This window comes from Palaemon carinicauda, chromosome 35 (assembly GCF_036898095.1).
Source record: "Palaemon carinicauda isolate YSFRI2023 chromosome 35, ASM3689809v2, whole genome shotgun sequence".
Lineage (NCBI taxonomy): Eukaryota > Metazoa > Arthropoda > Malacostraca > Decapoda > Palaemonidae > Palaemon > Palaemon carinicauda.
The window spans coordinates 35,492,321-35,507,320 of record NC_090759.1 but is presented as its reverse complement, the minus strand read 5'-3'; the positions used below and the strand labels follow the sequence as shown (position 1 = coordinate 35,507,320).

Here is a 15,000-nt window from a genome sequence, read left to right as displayed (position 1 = left end):
AATGTTCATATCTGGACATTACGACTGATTAATTAATTGAAAGTTTTCTGGGCATGAACATTCCATAACTACAAAATGGAATCCAAATAGCAATGAGAAAAACAAGCACGTCGTTAACTGCGCACCCTCGTTGAATATGGTTTTTATTAGTTTTATATTATTTTTTAGAGATATTAATATATTTTTTCTCCCTTTGTATTCACGATATTTGTCATTTTTGTTTTCATTCCAGTAGTATACTTTTATGATAAATGTGTTTAATTCGATGTATATGTTAAGTTTCAATCTTTTCATGTGGAACATGGATATTAGTAGGGTTTTATAATTTACTATTATTGTTATTATTATTATTATTATTGTTATTATTATTATTATTATTATTATTATTATTATTATTATTATTATTATTATTATTATTATTATTATTATTATTATTATCAAAAGCTAAGCTACAACCCTAGTAAGAAAATCAAGAAGATATAAACCCAAGGGCTCCAATAAGAAAAAAAGCCCAGTGAGAGAGGGAAACAAGGAAACAAATATATGACAAGAAGAAATAATAAATAATCAAAATAAAATATTTCAAGAACAGTAACAATATTAAAATAAAGCTTTCATATTTAAACTATAAGAAAAAAAATCAGGAGGGAAAATAAGATAGAACAGTGTGCCCCCATTGTACCTTCAAGCAAGAGGGTCATTTGGATTCTATATAATATTTAATAGAGTATATACATAGGAGACATTGAGATTAATGATTTTCCATCTTTCTTGTTGTTTTGATATTGAGATTAATGATTTTCCATCTTTCTTGTTGTTTTGACATTGAGATTGATGATTTTCCATCTTTCTTGTTGTTTTGACATTGAGATTAATGATTTTCTAGTTTTCTTGTTGTTTTGACATTGAGATTAATGATTTTCCAGTTTTCTTGTTGTTTTGACATTGAGATTAATGATTTTCCAGTTTTCTTGTTGTTTTGACATTGAGATTAATGATTTTCCAGTTTTCTTGTTGTTTTGACATTGAGATTAATGATTTTCCATCTTTCTTGTTGTTTTGGCATTGAGATTAATGATTTTCCAGTTTTCTTATTGTTTTGACATTGAGATTAATGATTTTCCATTTTTCATATTGTTTTGCTTAATGCGGAAATAAAGAAAAATATTTACATCTGTTGAATTAACAGCCACACATTTCTGTTCATGAAAATCATCTATTCCGTCGGCATTGAGGTATTACCGCACTTTTCCAACTAGGGTTGTAGCTTGGCTAATAATAATAATAATAATAATAATAATAATAATAATAATAATATCATTAATAATAATAATGATAATAATAATAATAATAATAATAATAATAATAATAATAATAATAATAATAATAATAATAATAATAATCTTGGAAAATGATTTTAGATCAAGACGAAAATGAGGATTCGAAGAGCTATGTATGTAAGAAAGAACTAAGCTCATTGAGATGAAATAAAATTATAATCCAATGGAATAAAGAGCCCTTTATGATATCCACCTGAAGTAAATGAAATGCAGTGAGTTCAAGAGAGAAAAATACCATTATGAGGAGAAGGACACTCCAAAATCAAACCCTTTTTCTCTAGTCGAGGGTAGTGCCATAGCCTCTGTACCATGGTCTTTCACTGTCTTGGGTTAGAGTTCGCTTGCTTGAGGGTACACTAGGGTACACTTTTCCATATAATTCCTCTTCCTCTTGTATTGTTAAAGTTTTATATTTTATATAGGAAATATTTATTTCAATGTTACTGATCTTAAAATATATTATTTTTCCTAGTCTCCTTTCCTCAGTGGGCTATTTTCCCTGTTGGGGCCCCTGGGCTTATAGCATCCTGCTTTCCCAACTTGGGTTGTAGCTCAGCAAGTAATAATAATAATAATAATGATAATAATAATAATAATAATAAGGAGAACCACGTGAAGTAAATGAAATACATTAAGTTCAAGATAGGAAGATCACATTATGATAGCCACTTGAATTGGATTGAGTGGAAAATACCATTATGATATCCACCAGAAGAAAATGAAATAGAATAATTTCAAGAAACGTCTGAGAGTATCTATTGAATGTAACATATGGTGATGGGGTCCTAGAATCCACATTATAAAAGCCATGATACGAAGATGTAGCTCCCAATCTAAAAATATCAAAATGTTAAGTAGAGAAATGCTCTTGTTATGCAAATGAACCACACTGTGCATATGCGAAAAATCTTTGTACAGTAATAATACCGGTGGGAGTCAATATAGACACTAATTTTGACGAAAACAAACACTGTACTTAAAAAAAAAAAAAAAAAACTGTAAATCTAATCGGATATACTCATTAAAAATATACTGTGCTCAGCCGTATTTCAGTAAAATACAGGCGACCGTAATTATTACTCTAATTTGTTATTATCTCTTACGAATTGGTGACCGTAATATCACTCTTTAACGTCAATATATCCGTCTTTAAAACGGGAAATACCTGGCAACATTTATTCCAGGATTTTCACCGTTTTTAATGCAAATTTTTAACAGTAAACAGAATGTTTCTACAATAACGGTGTGGATCGATAAAGATACTAATTTTCACGAAAACAAACACTACACTTGAAAAAAAAACTGTAATACCACTCCTTAACGTCAATATATCCGTCTTTAAAACGGGAAATACCTGGCAACATTTATTCCAGGATTTTCACCGATTTTAATGCAAATTTTTAACAGTGCACAGAATGTTTCTACAGTGACAATACCGGTGGGAATCGATAAAGATACTAATATTCAAGAAAAACAAACATTATGATTCTTGAAATCACATGCAGTGTCAAGACACCGTCAAACTAATTGCGCATATGAACATGCATATGCACAGCTCACCTGACTAATTAATAATGATTGACGTGGAGCGGCAGGTCTGGACACCTATTGTATATAGCACTAAAATTATTTAGATAGTGTTGTATATGGGAAGGTTGTTACTAAGGGAGTAATTAGTGTTATGTACCAGTTCTGACATTCTGGTTTAAATCTCATCGAATGATAGAAATTATCATTATTATTATTATTATTATTATTATTATTATTATTATTATTATTATTATTATTATTATTATTATTATTATTATTACTTGCTAAGCTACAACCCTAGTTGGAAAAGCAGGATGCTCTAAGCCCATGGGCTCCCACAGGGAAAATAGCCCATTGACGAAAAGAAACTAGGAAAAATTAAAATATTCTAAGAACAGTAACAATATTAGAATAAATATTTTACATGAACTCCAAAACATTTTACAAAACAAGAGGAAGAGAAATAAGATAGAATAAAATGTTTTAAGAACAGTAACAACATTGAAATGAATATCTTATATCAACTACAAAAACTTGAATAAAAGAAGAGGAAGAAAAAAAAGATAGAATAGTGTGCCCGAGAGTACCCTCAAGCACTGATAAGATATTTGTGAATACTCTCAAAATCACCGGTGTCTTCTCTAAGAAAGTACAAAAATCTAACTTTTGATTAATGATATAATATCTCCTGTAGGGTAAATGAAATGTTGAAGTGGTTCCGAGTTGGTTCTCAATTTTGCTAATTTTCAAACTTTTCTTTTATAGGTCAAGTGTAATGGAAGATATTTCTGCAAACGTGTAAGTTCATACATGTTTGGAGGTAATTGATCATATATATATATATATATATATATTTATATATATATATACAGTATATATATATATATATATACATTTATATATATACATATATATATAAATATGTTTACATATATGCATATATATAAATATATATAAATATATATATATATATATATATACATATATATATTTATATATATATGTATATATATATATATATATATGTGTATATATATATATATATACACATATAATATATATATATATATACATATATATGTATGTATATATATATATATATATATTCATACACACACTTATGTTTATATATATATATATATATATACATATATATATATACACACATATATATATATATTACATATATATATATATATATATATTATATGTATATATATGTATGTACAAATATATATAAAAGTATAATCAACATTCAATTAAATAATCCACCACGAGGAAAGACAAGGCTTGCGTGTAATACGTTTGTGGGTAATATCCCACACACCAGATTAATATTACAGGATCAGTGCTACATCTCGCCACTGCAAAAGTAATAATCTTTATGTTGGGTCCACTGGATATTTAAATCACAGCGGCTGTTTTTGGATGGGATTTCCATACGGTAGGTATTGCTTCAGTAATACGGGTTTAGATTAAAATGAATTTAATATTTTCCCCACTGAGGATAAGGCACGACTTTGGTGTCATTTACAGAACGGTTGGCAGTATATTACTCAACTTTTGGGGACATTTATTGATTTTAATACGATTAAAAACAATCTGTCTACTTAATTTTAATTTGTTCTATAGGTATATAGTTTTTTGGTATATTGGGCATGCCGAGAGGGGCACCAAGCTGCCAAAATTAAAATCAAAGATTCCAAGAAAGAAAGGATTTAGGAAATAGAGGAAGAAGAAAGGTTTCAAAGATCAAGCCTGCTATTATTATTATTATTATTATTATTATTATTATTATTATTATTATTATTATTATTATTATTATTATTATTATTACTACTTGCTAAGCTACAACTTTAGTTGGAAAAGAATGATGCTATAATCCCAGAGGCTCCAGCAGCAAAATACTTAGTTAGTTTTCATTTTTGTGTTCATGGAAATTGGTAATAACTTTTGATAGTGAAAGCCTACGTGGATACTGTCATGAAATAAATATTTTCATGAAAATGTAAGTGGAATTAATAGAGGTAAAAAAACAACGGTGCCTTTTAGATTAAAAGCTTTAATCTTGCTGTTTCTGAAAAGATCGGCTTTTGCAGATATTCCCCCAAATATTATGTAATGGAGGTACAGGGAACGAGAAGGAGAGGGAGACCAAAGCGAAGGTGGGTGGACTGTATCAAGGACGACCTTCGATCAAACGGATTAACCGGTGATGAGGTGTGGGACAGAGGTAGATGGAGAAAGCTGATTAGAAACATCGACCCCACATAGAAGTGGGAAAAGATGTAGACAAAGAAGAAGAAGAAGTTATTCATACGAGAAAGGATACAATCCCTGCATAAGTAACATCACATAGATTTAATGAGATAACTGTTCAACGCACAACAAAGCTTTCAGTAACTCCCAAAATAAAATCAATAAAATTAAAAACTGAAGAGAGCAATGAAAACAAAATGCTCGATCGATCCAAAGCCAAGGTCTGAAATAACTGGAGAAAGAAACTTCTCTACTTTTGAAGTGGTGCTCAAATTATAAGAGACACATTAAAAGAACATCAAGATAATTTGAGGAATAACTAGTGAAGCCTAACCTATGGTATGATCCTTACAAAGTAAACCTTCGGGAGGATTGTTGCAGCAAGAGATAGAAATATTTCTTGAAGTTATTGAAATAAACCAGATAGACTGAAAATTAGGGACAGTGTTAAGCCACAAGCTACAACTGGAGTAGTTAGATGTAAAAAATAACACTAATAAGTATGCAATAAGTATTGAAACCATATCTTTTTTTCCAAACTAGCGGTCAAATACAGACTATACTTAACGCAGTGAGAAAAAGCTGATAGGGGAAGGTCACCTGGTATTAAACGGATTCCGGCCACTTACACAATATCTCCACATATTACTGGCTAACCTTTCATCAACCCTTGTCCACCCCCTTACCCTCTTTCTCTGTCTTTCTATCTCTCTCTCTCTCTTTGTTTCTATATAAAATGGCGTATATCCGGAATTGTATCTAAAATCATTCTAAATTTCATTCCACATCACCATTAAGGTGGAATTCAAGGCGTGGTTTCTGTATAAATGTTCTCTCCACTCCTAAAAGCATCTAATGACTGGGGCTCTCGCACGCTCATAGTCCAGGGAGGGGTTGGAGGGCGGGCTGGTGATTTCTGAAGATATGGCAACAGTGGGGTGTCTTTCCCTATCGGCCCTTTCTCGCTGCGTTGAATATAATGATTTGTTGCAAACCTTCATGAAAAGAATGTATAGCCCGATTGGAGTTATATAGGAGAAGGAAATCACTGGCTGATCTTCCTTCATAGAATTCATGAGATAGTCGATTATATAATTTTGTGATTTATATATTTCATAAATGTGGAAGGCCTTAGTTCACAATTCTGAAAGTACCTTATGGTATCTACATCATCCCTTTTGTCAATGTTTTAAAAGACCGTAATGAGTATAGCAGGAAATATTGTTCAGCATACGTTAATAATGAAAATTTGGGAAGATTCATACATAACGGAAAATTTTATGCATCATGGAAGATTTCAAAGTATATCTATTTACCTTTTTAATTTGAAAAGGCCGGCGTTCACACAAACTTCTCAAGATTAGCAAAGATTTTGATAGCTTTTGAACAAGGTTGAACAAGAAAGTCGAGACCGTTCGAGGTTGAACAACCAGAAAGAAATTTACTCGGAATTCTCGCTACAGCAATTTAGCTTTTCTAATCCCTTTCAACAAACTTGACTTCTCCCCTCCCCCCTTAACTGCGCACAGGAGTTCGTTCACGGAGATTAGTTTTAGAGCCTTAGTATCCAGAAGACCATTTATTGGGATTAGCACTCTCCTAGGAATGATTACGCGGATGGTATATATGTATTTAAGCTGGCCATTTGCAAATTATCTTCAGGAAAAGCAGTTTTCTTGCGACTCTCTCTCTCTTGGAATGAACCTTTACCATTTGATGTTTCTCCTTGACAACCTTCGTCTCATAATCGATTTTCAACAATGTGGGTCTGCAGTTCTCGTAGCTCTTTCCCCCCCCCCCCCACCCCCACCCTGTTTCTCTTCCAGGGGGAGAGAATAGGATTCCTTTTGGAAATTAGGTAAATATGTATTTGTGATGCGCAGTGCCTATCTATCTATATGCATACATACATTATATAGTATATATATAAATATATATAAATATATATATATATATATGATGTGTGTGTGTGTGTGTGTGTGTGTGGTATACAGGCTTGCCGGAGCAGGGTTCAATTCCCGGCCGGTCACAAGCTCTTGTCTTTGTGTATTTCGCCTGGGGCTCTGATCCGAGGTCGTTAAGAGAATCCAGACATTAATGTATCATAAATATATATGGCTTATTTGAATATATATATATATATATATATATATAAATATATATATATATATATATATATCACAGCCGCAGAAAATACTAATACAATAATAGGATTAGTCAGTTTGAGACGACTGGCGAAGTCTGAGACCCTTAGAGTCATTAGGCCTTGGAGGAGATGATGATGATGATGATGATTATCATATATATCGGGTTATAAGTGCAGTGGCTAATAAGAAATTGGCGATATTCAATAACATAATTGTATCAAATTGTACCTATTGTAAGAAATATTTTTATGCATATTGAGGTTCTGCTTAAAAGGAAAAATCCACGATCTCTCTCTCGCTCTCTCTCTCTCTCTCTCTCTCTCTCTCTCCAAACTCTTATTTTTTTTACCCTCTCTTTCCTTCTTGTGTGTGTTGTTTGTTACATGTCCCTACCATTAAATTATTGTCTGCTCGGATTTAAAAGAGCTTATGTATTGTACTCAGTTACAATAAAAGCTGTATTATTTAAGGTATGAAGCTTTCTATTGGTTTTCTTGTTTAAATATTTTTGAACCTCAGATTGAACCATCGAAGAAAGATATGGCTGAAGTTGTACTTTCGTTCACTTTCCTTAAAAGTTTGAAGCTTTCTACTATCTGAAATACTATTCATGTGTAAAGGGATAGTGACAGTGCCGTATCGAGCAGGACAATGTCATAGAAACTGACCACATACACATATGATCAGCGTCTAGCCCCCTCTCCACACAAGCTAGGACCAAGGAGGGCTAGGCAATGGCTGCTGATGACTCAACAGATAGACCTATATGCTCCCACAAACATCTCTATCCTTAGCTCACTAAGATGGTATGGTTACAGACATGAAAGGAACGAAAAAATTTGAGCGAGGACTTGAACCCCAGTCTGGCGTTCACCACATTGGCCACCACAGCCCTTATTATGGAATTAGTTGTCTGAATGAACACTGACAAAATCACTAATAGCACGGAAAATCTAGGAGAGATTCGCTAGCAGATAATTGACCAAAGAAATTGATAATAATTAATATTCATCGAAGGTGGAAAAAAAATTGCATTACAGTGACTTTAATGTAGAAAGCCAAGAAAAGAAACAAGCTAACGACTTTAGTATCGTCAGGAATCTCTAAAGCAATCCTATACACATCGTTCTTGACATCGTGGAGAGCTTCTCTCCTCTTTTACCCATAAGGGCTACCCCAAACTTCTGTCAACTTCATCAGGAATGGACATTCAAGTCACACGAAGACGTTGACCTTTTCAAAGTTACTTTTAGACCGGAGGAGTAATTCAATGCTGTCAGTCATCATCATCATCATCATCACACGAAGGATGAAGATAGATAAATAGGTAGATAGATAGATAGGCATGAGTGTGTTTGTGTAAGTACTCGCACATATGTATTCAGATATGAATCTAGAAATTCCTCTTAATATGTAGGTTGTTGTGACCTGATTAGTAACGTCTCTGCTTAGTGTTCGCCAGACGGGAGTTCGAGCCGCGCTCAGACTCGTTAGTGCCTTTAGCGTCTGCAACCCTACTATCCTGTGAGCTAAGGTTTGGAGTATTGGGGGAGCCCATAGGTCTATTCTGCTGAAGCATCAGCAGCCTTTACGTGGCCCTCCCTGGTAATAGCTTGGATGGAGAGGGGCTTGAGTGCTGATCATATAATATATATGGTCAGTGTCTAGGGCATTATCCTGCTTGGCTAGGCAAGGTCACTGTCCCTGCCTCTGCCATCATGAACGACCTTTAAACCTTTAAAACCTACTTGCAATTTACTCACAGCAAAAAGAGAATTCTACGTTACATGATAAGTACACCTATCTTATCATTACACTTCATGTGTATGATAATCCCGGTATTTGAAAAGACTCCTACGACGAAAGTCTTACGTAATTTACATACAAAACATATATACATGAGAGGAACTCACCTTACGGGCTGGCTATTCGCCTCAAATAAACAAATGCTACATCCTAATAAAATACATCATAAATCATTTACTCTACACTATAGATTTACCGACTAAAAATAGGAATTAAAAATGAATAACGTCATAATGATCATTCACACACACATATAAATAGGATTCTTATAAAAGTACCTTTAGAAATATACCAACAGTAGCCGATATCTCTGAAAGCCATTGACTTTAGCAATGCAGAGGTAACTTCCAACGGAGTCCTTATCAATCGTGACATAGAGTTCGGGCCCCTTGCCTACCACCGTCTGCGACTTCTGCCGGATCCATACGATGGTGGGCTCGGGCATGGCATCGACCTGGCACTCAAGGGTCACGTTGTTGCCTACATCGCCGTACTGGTCACTTGGGGCTGACGGAAGGATGGTCCATCTGTCGAGGAGGAAAAAAAGGCACTATTATTATTATTATTATTATTATTATTATTATTATTATTATTATTATTATTATTAAAAGCTAAGCTACAACCATAGTTGGAAAAGCAAGATGCTATAAGCTCAAGGGCACCAACAGAGAAAAATAGCCCAGTGAGGAAAAGATAACAAGGAAATGAATAAACTACAAGAGAATTAATGATCAATCAAAAAAGAATATTTAAGACAAGTATTTCAGAACTAAGTACCAAAAGATTGTCAGTGATAGAAACACACAGTCTCTCTCTCTCTCTCTCTCTCTCCTCTCTCTCCTCTGGTGTTGGTAATTCTCCATTCAAGTTCTCTGCCTTCTCCTGTCTCCTCCAAGTTGTATGCAGTAATCACTATTCTCAGTCAACTGAACACCTTAACTAGCAAGTGTAAGTTCAAGACGGCAATAATTAGCTCTGTTGGACTAAGGCAAATCTAATTTGGCCCCTGTAATTATAACTCAGGGAGAGAGAGAGAGAGAGAGAGAGAGAGAGAGAGAGAGAGATGAATTGAATTGGATATAAAATTTAGGCCTTAAGCAGGCACTGGGGATGAGAGAGAGAGAGAGAAGAGAGAGAGAGAGAGAAGAGAATAATCGGAATTTGGGGAAATATTTCTGTGAAATTAAATTGTTTTTATTTTGTTGTAAAATATTACCGTCTACGGCTGAGTCTCAATGGTTTAGGAATCTAAAATTTTAAATTTTAATCTTAATCCATATATATCATTGGGCCTTACAATCATAGATTTCATTTAGGGAAATGGTAAAAGACTTTTCAAATTGAGATGAAACTCCGTTATTTGATGTTCTAATTTAAATTTTTCTCGATTAGAATTTATGTGAATTTCATGTTGAAGTATATTACAAATTTTTGGGATTTATGTTAGATATGGTGAGATTATTTGTTTCTATCTCTTAATATTCTTTTCTTGAATTTTCCCCAGTCTGGAACTAAGATGTTAAGTGAATGGAACATTCATGAAAAACTGAACTTCGTGGCATGAGTAGGTAGTTTTTTTATTACATGTGTTAGTAATTTCTTTATAAAAGTTATACATAGATTGAATTATTGCTATATTGTATACTAATAATAATGATATAATATATATATATATAGTGTGTGTGTGTGTATACACACACAAATATATATATATATAATATTATATATACATATATATATATATATATATGTATATAGATACATATATATATATATATGTATATATACATATATATATATATATATATATACATTATATATATGCATATATATATGTATATATATATTATATATATATACAGTATATATACAGTATATATATATATATATATATATGTATATATATATTATATATTGTGGGCGTGTGTGTGGCGTGTCTATGTGAGACACAATCAATAAGCTTGTATGCCTTTTGACATACTACCAGACTCATTTATATCAATGTCTTTTATTTCCCATCAGGTTATTTCACAACCCCTCATAAAGACGAACATGAAATTACAACTGAAAGTCAGGCCTAAGATGAGAGCCAAATAGGCCTGGAATTATCCCCTTAGGTAGGCTCTTTAATGATAAAAGACCTTTTCAATTTTAGAAGAATGAGGTTTTCGTTTTTTTATTTTTTTCATTAATGGGAATTGCTCGTTCGTCCCAAAATTTAAACGCTTGTAAAGTACCAAAGATTTTTTAATTTTCATCTTATATGGTTAATTACTTGTGGTTATTTACTTTTTTATTTCCTTTCCTCACTGGTCTATTTCCCTGGTGGAGCCTTGGGCTTTCTAACTAGGGTTTTAGCTTAGGTTAATTAATAATATAATATAATAATAATCCTACTACTACTACTACTACTACTACTACTAATAAATAATAATAATACAACAACTACTACTACTACTATTACTACTACTACTCTCCTACTACTACTACACACTGATAATAATAATAATAATAATAATAATAATAATAATAATAATAATAATTATAATAATAGTAATAATAATAACAATATAATAATTATTAATAATATAAGATTAATAATAATAATAATAATAATAATAATAATAATAATAATAATAATAATAATATCAACAACAACAACAACAACAATAATAATAATAATAATAATAATAATTATATAATATAATATTCCATGTCACCCTGCATAATACTACAAATCAATCAATCAATCAGCTCATTGACATTCATCTTTACATGTCAAAATAAAATCATCTATTCATGGAATTCTGACCAATTTATGCATGCTGGGTGGAAAAGAAAATACTTGGTTAGATAGTTTATGTTTAGTAAGTACTTTTGCATGCATGAACATTCTCTCTCTCTCTCTCTCTCTCTCTCCTCTCTCTCTCCTCTCTCTCTCTCTCTTTTGTATTGCTATACATACACAAATTCTCTCTCTATCTCTCTTGCATACATAAACACACACAAGTATTCTCTCTCTCTCTCGCTCTCTCTCTCTCTCTCTCTCTTGCATAGCATAAACTCATACACATTATCTTTCTTGCACTCTCTCCTCTCTCTTGTATTGCATATACATACACAAATTCTCTCTCTATCTCTCTCACATGCATTACATAAACACACACACATTCTCTCTCTCTCTCTCTCTCTCTCTCTCTCTTGCATAGCATAAACACCTACATATTCTTTCTCTCTCTCTCTTCTCCTTTGCATAGTATAAACATACTCATCATCCTCTTTCTTTTTGCATTGTATAAACCAACTATCTCTCTCTCTCTCTCTCTCTCTCTCTCTCTCTCTTGCAGAGCATAAACACAAACACATTCTCTTTCTCTCACTCTCTCTCCTTCTCTCTCCTTTGCATTGTATAAACATACTCATCATCTCTCTCTCTCTTGCATTGTATAAACCAACTCTCTCTCTCTTCTCTCTCTCTCCTCTCTCTCTCTCTCTCTTGCATAGCATAAACACCTACATATTCTTTTTCTCTTCTCTCTTTCTCCTTTGCATAGTATAACATACTCATCATCTCTCTCTCTTTTGCATTGTATAAACCAACTATCTCTCTCTCTCTCTCTCTCTCTCTCTCTCTCTTCGCATAGCATAAACATACACACATTCTCTCTCTCTCTCTCGCTCTCTTTCTCTCTCTCTCTCTCTCCTCTCTCTCTTGCATTGCATAAACATACACATACATTCTCTCTCTCTCTCTCTCTCTCTCTCTCTATCTCTCTCTCTCTCTCTCTTGCATTGCATAAACATACACATACATTCCTCTCTCTCTCCTCTCTCTCTCTCTCTCCTCTCTCTCTCCTTATCTCTCTCCTCTCTCTCTGAAAATTTTATAAATAACACGGTTGAGGATAATGTCTTGGATCCCTTCTAGTAAAGTTACTATTAAAAACTACAAGAAAAAAACATGTATCATAAAGATTAATGCATATACAGACGAACGCAAATAATAGAAATATAAATACTTTGTTAAAGAGGCTTATCAGGTCCTACACAGTTTTTTCTTTACGTGAATATAGTAAGGAAAATAAGAAATTTAATTCCGTATGTAAGAATCAGTGTGTTGTTTAAGCCTACCGTAATGTTAATATCATCCAGAATGCTATATCTAGAACTTATTATTTTTTTAACGATATCAGAACAATTCTTAGAACGCGCTAATGCCTCTTGAAGTTGATGAAGTGTTTCGGTTAATTGTTTTAAATACAATATGCTCACTGCCTAGTAGAGTGTAACGCGTTCGCCTAGCATTTGCATGATAGCAGATCGATCCTAGCCTAGAACCCCGAGTTTAAGCTGTATACTGGGGAAACCACGTCTGTGGTAGGGCACTACAATGAGGGTTTGGCTTACCACGCTGACGTTCTGGTGAGTATCTATTCTGATGACTGGAACTGAAACCAGACATCTTTAACATTTACTAGTGGTAAGAACTTCTCACTCTTGTCCAGTCGTAAGCTTAAATACCGATTGAAATTATTTTTTCTTGTGTTTTAACCTATAATTTGTTTTCATTCTCTCTTCATTTTTTTCATAGCATCAAAATATAAGGAAGAATGAAGATCGTTGAGAAATTAAGTGTCTATTATTATTATTATTATTATTATTATTATATTATTATTATTATATTATTATTATTATTATTACAAACTAAGCTATAACCCTAGTTGGAAAAGCAGGATGCTATAGGCCAAAGGACTCCAACATGGAGATATAGCCCAGTGAGGAAAGGAAACAAGGAAATAAAAAACTACAAGCGACGTAATAAACATCCAAAATGAAATATAAGAACAGTAACAACATTAAATTAGATCTGTCATATTCATATAAACTATACCTACTTAAAAAGAATAAAAAACAGTAGAGAGAAATAAAATAGAACAGCGTGCCCTAGTATACCCCTCAAGCAGAGAACTTAATCCAAGACAGTGGAAAGCCATGGTACAGAGGATATGGCACTACCCAAGACATGAGAATAATGGTTTGTAGTGTCCTTCTCCTAGATGAGCTGCTTACCATAGCTAAAGAGTCTCTTCTACCCTTACAAAGAGGAAAGTAGCCACTGAAAGACATGGAAGACCATGGTACAGAGGCTATGGCACTACCCAGACATGAAAATAAAGGTTTGTAATGTCCTTCTCCTAGATGAGCTACTTACCATAGCTAAATAGTCTCTTCTATCCTTACCAAGAGGGAAGTAGCCACTGAAAGATAGTGGAAGACCATGGTACAGAGGCTATGGCACTACCCAAGACTAGAGAATAGTGGTTTGATTTTGGAGTGTCGTTCTCCTAGAAGAGCTTCTTGCCATAGCTAAAGAGTCTCTTTTACCCTTACCAAGAGGGAAGTAGCACTGAAAGCCAGTGGAGGACCATGGTCCAGAGGCTATGGCACTACCCAAGACTAGAGAACAATGGTTGATTTCGGAGTGCCTTCTCCTAGAAGAGCTGCTTACCATAGCTAAAGAGGTCTCCTCTACCCTTACCAAGAGGGAAGTGGCCACTGAACAATTACATTGCAGTAGTTAATGAAAAGACCAAAGGATATATAATTGATTGATAAATTGATTGGCTCAAGTATCCAGATGTGTGAGACAGCATACGAAGGGAAATTTCTCTGGGAACATCACCCAAAATAATGGAATTCAATCGAAAAATCTGGAAATGCATATTTCTTCACAATAATTTGAGAGGTGACCCTTGTCAGGTAATACGTGACCAGCTGAAAGGCGGGAAAGAATCAACTTTCATTCCAAAGGAAATGTAAGTCAAATTGAACATGAGAGAGAGAGAGAGAGAGAGAGAGAGAGAGAGAGAGTGTGTTGTGTTAAACTGATTTTTGTATATCTCAGTGACTTTTAGTCC

General features: G+C 33.3%; 1 pseudogene; it reads right to left on the bottom strand.

The window, feature by feature from the left end:
* LOC137627686 (irregular chiasm C-roughest protein-like) overlaps positions 1–15,000 on the bottom strand; it is a 56,907-nt pseudogene that overhangs the window by 15,468 nt on the left and 26,439 nt on the right.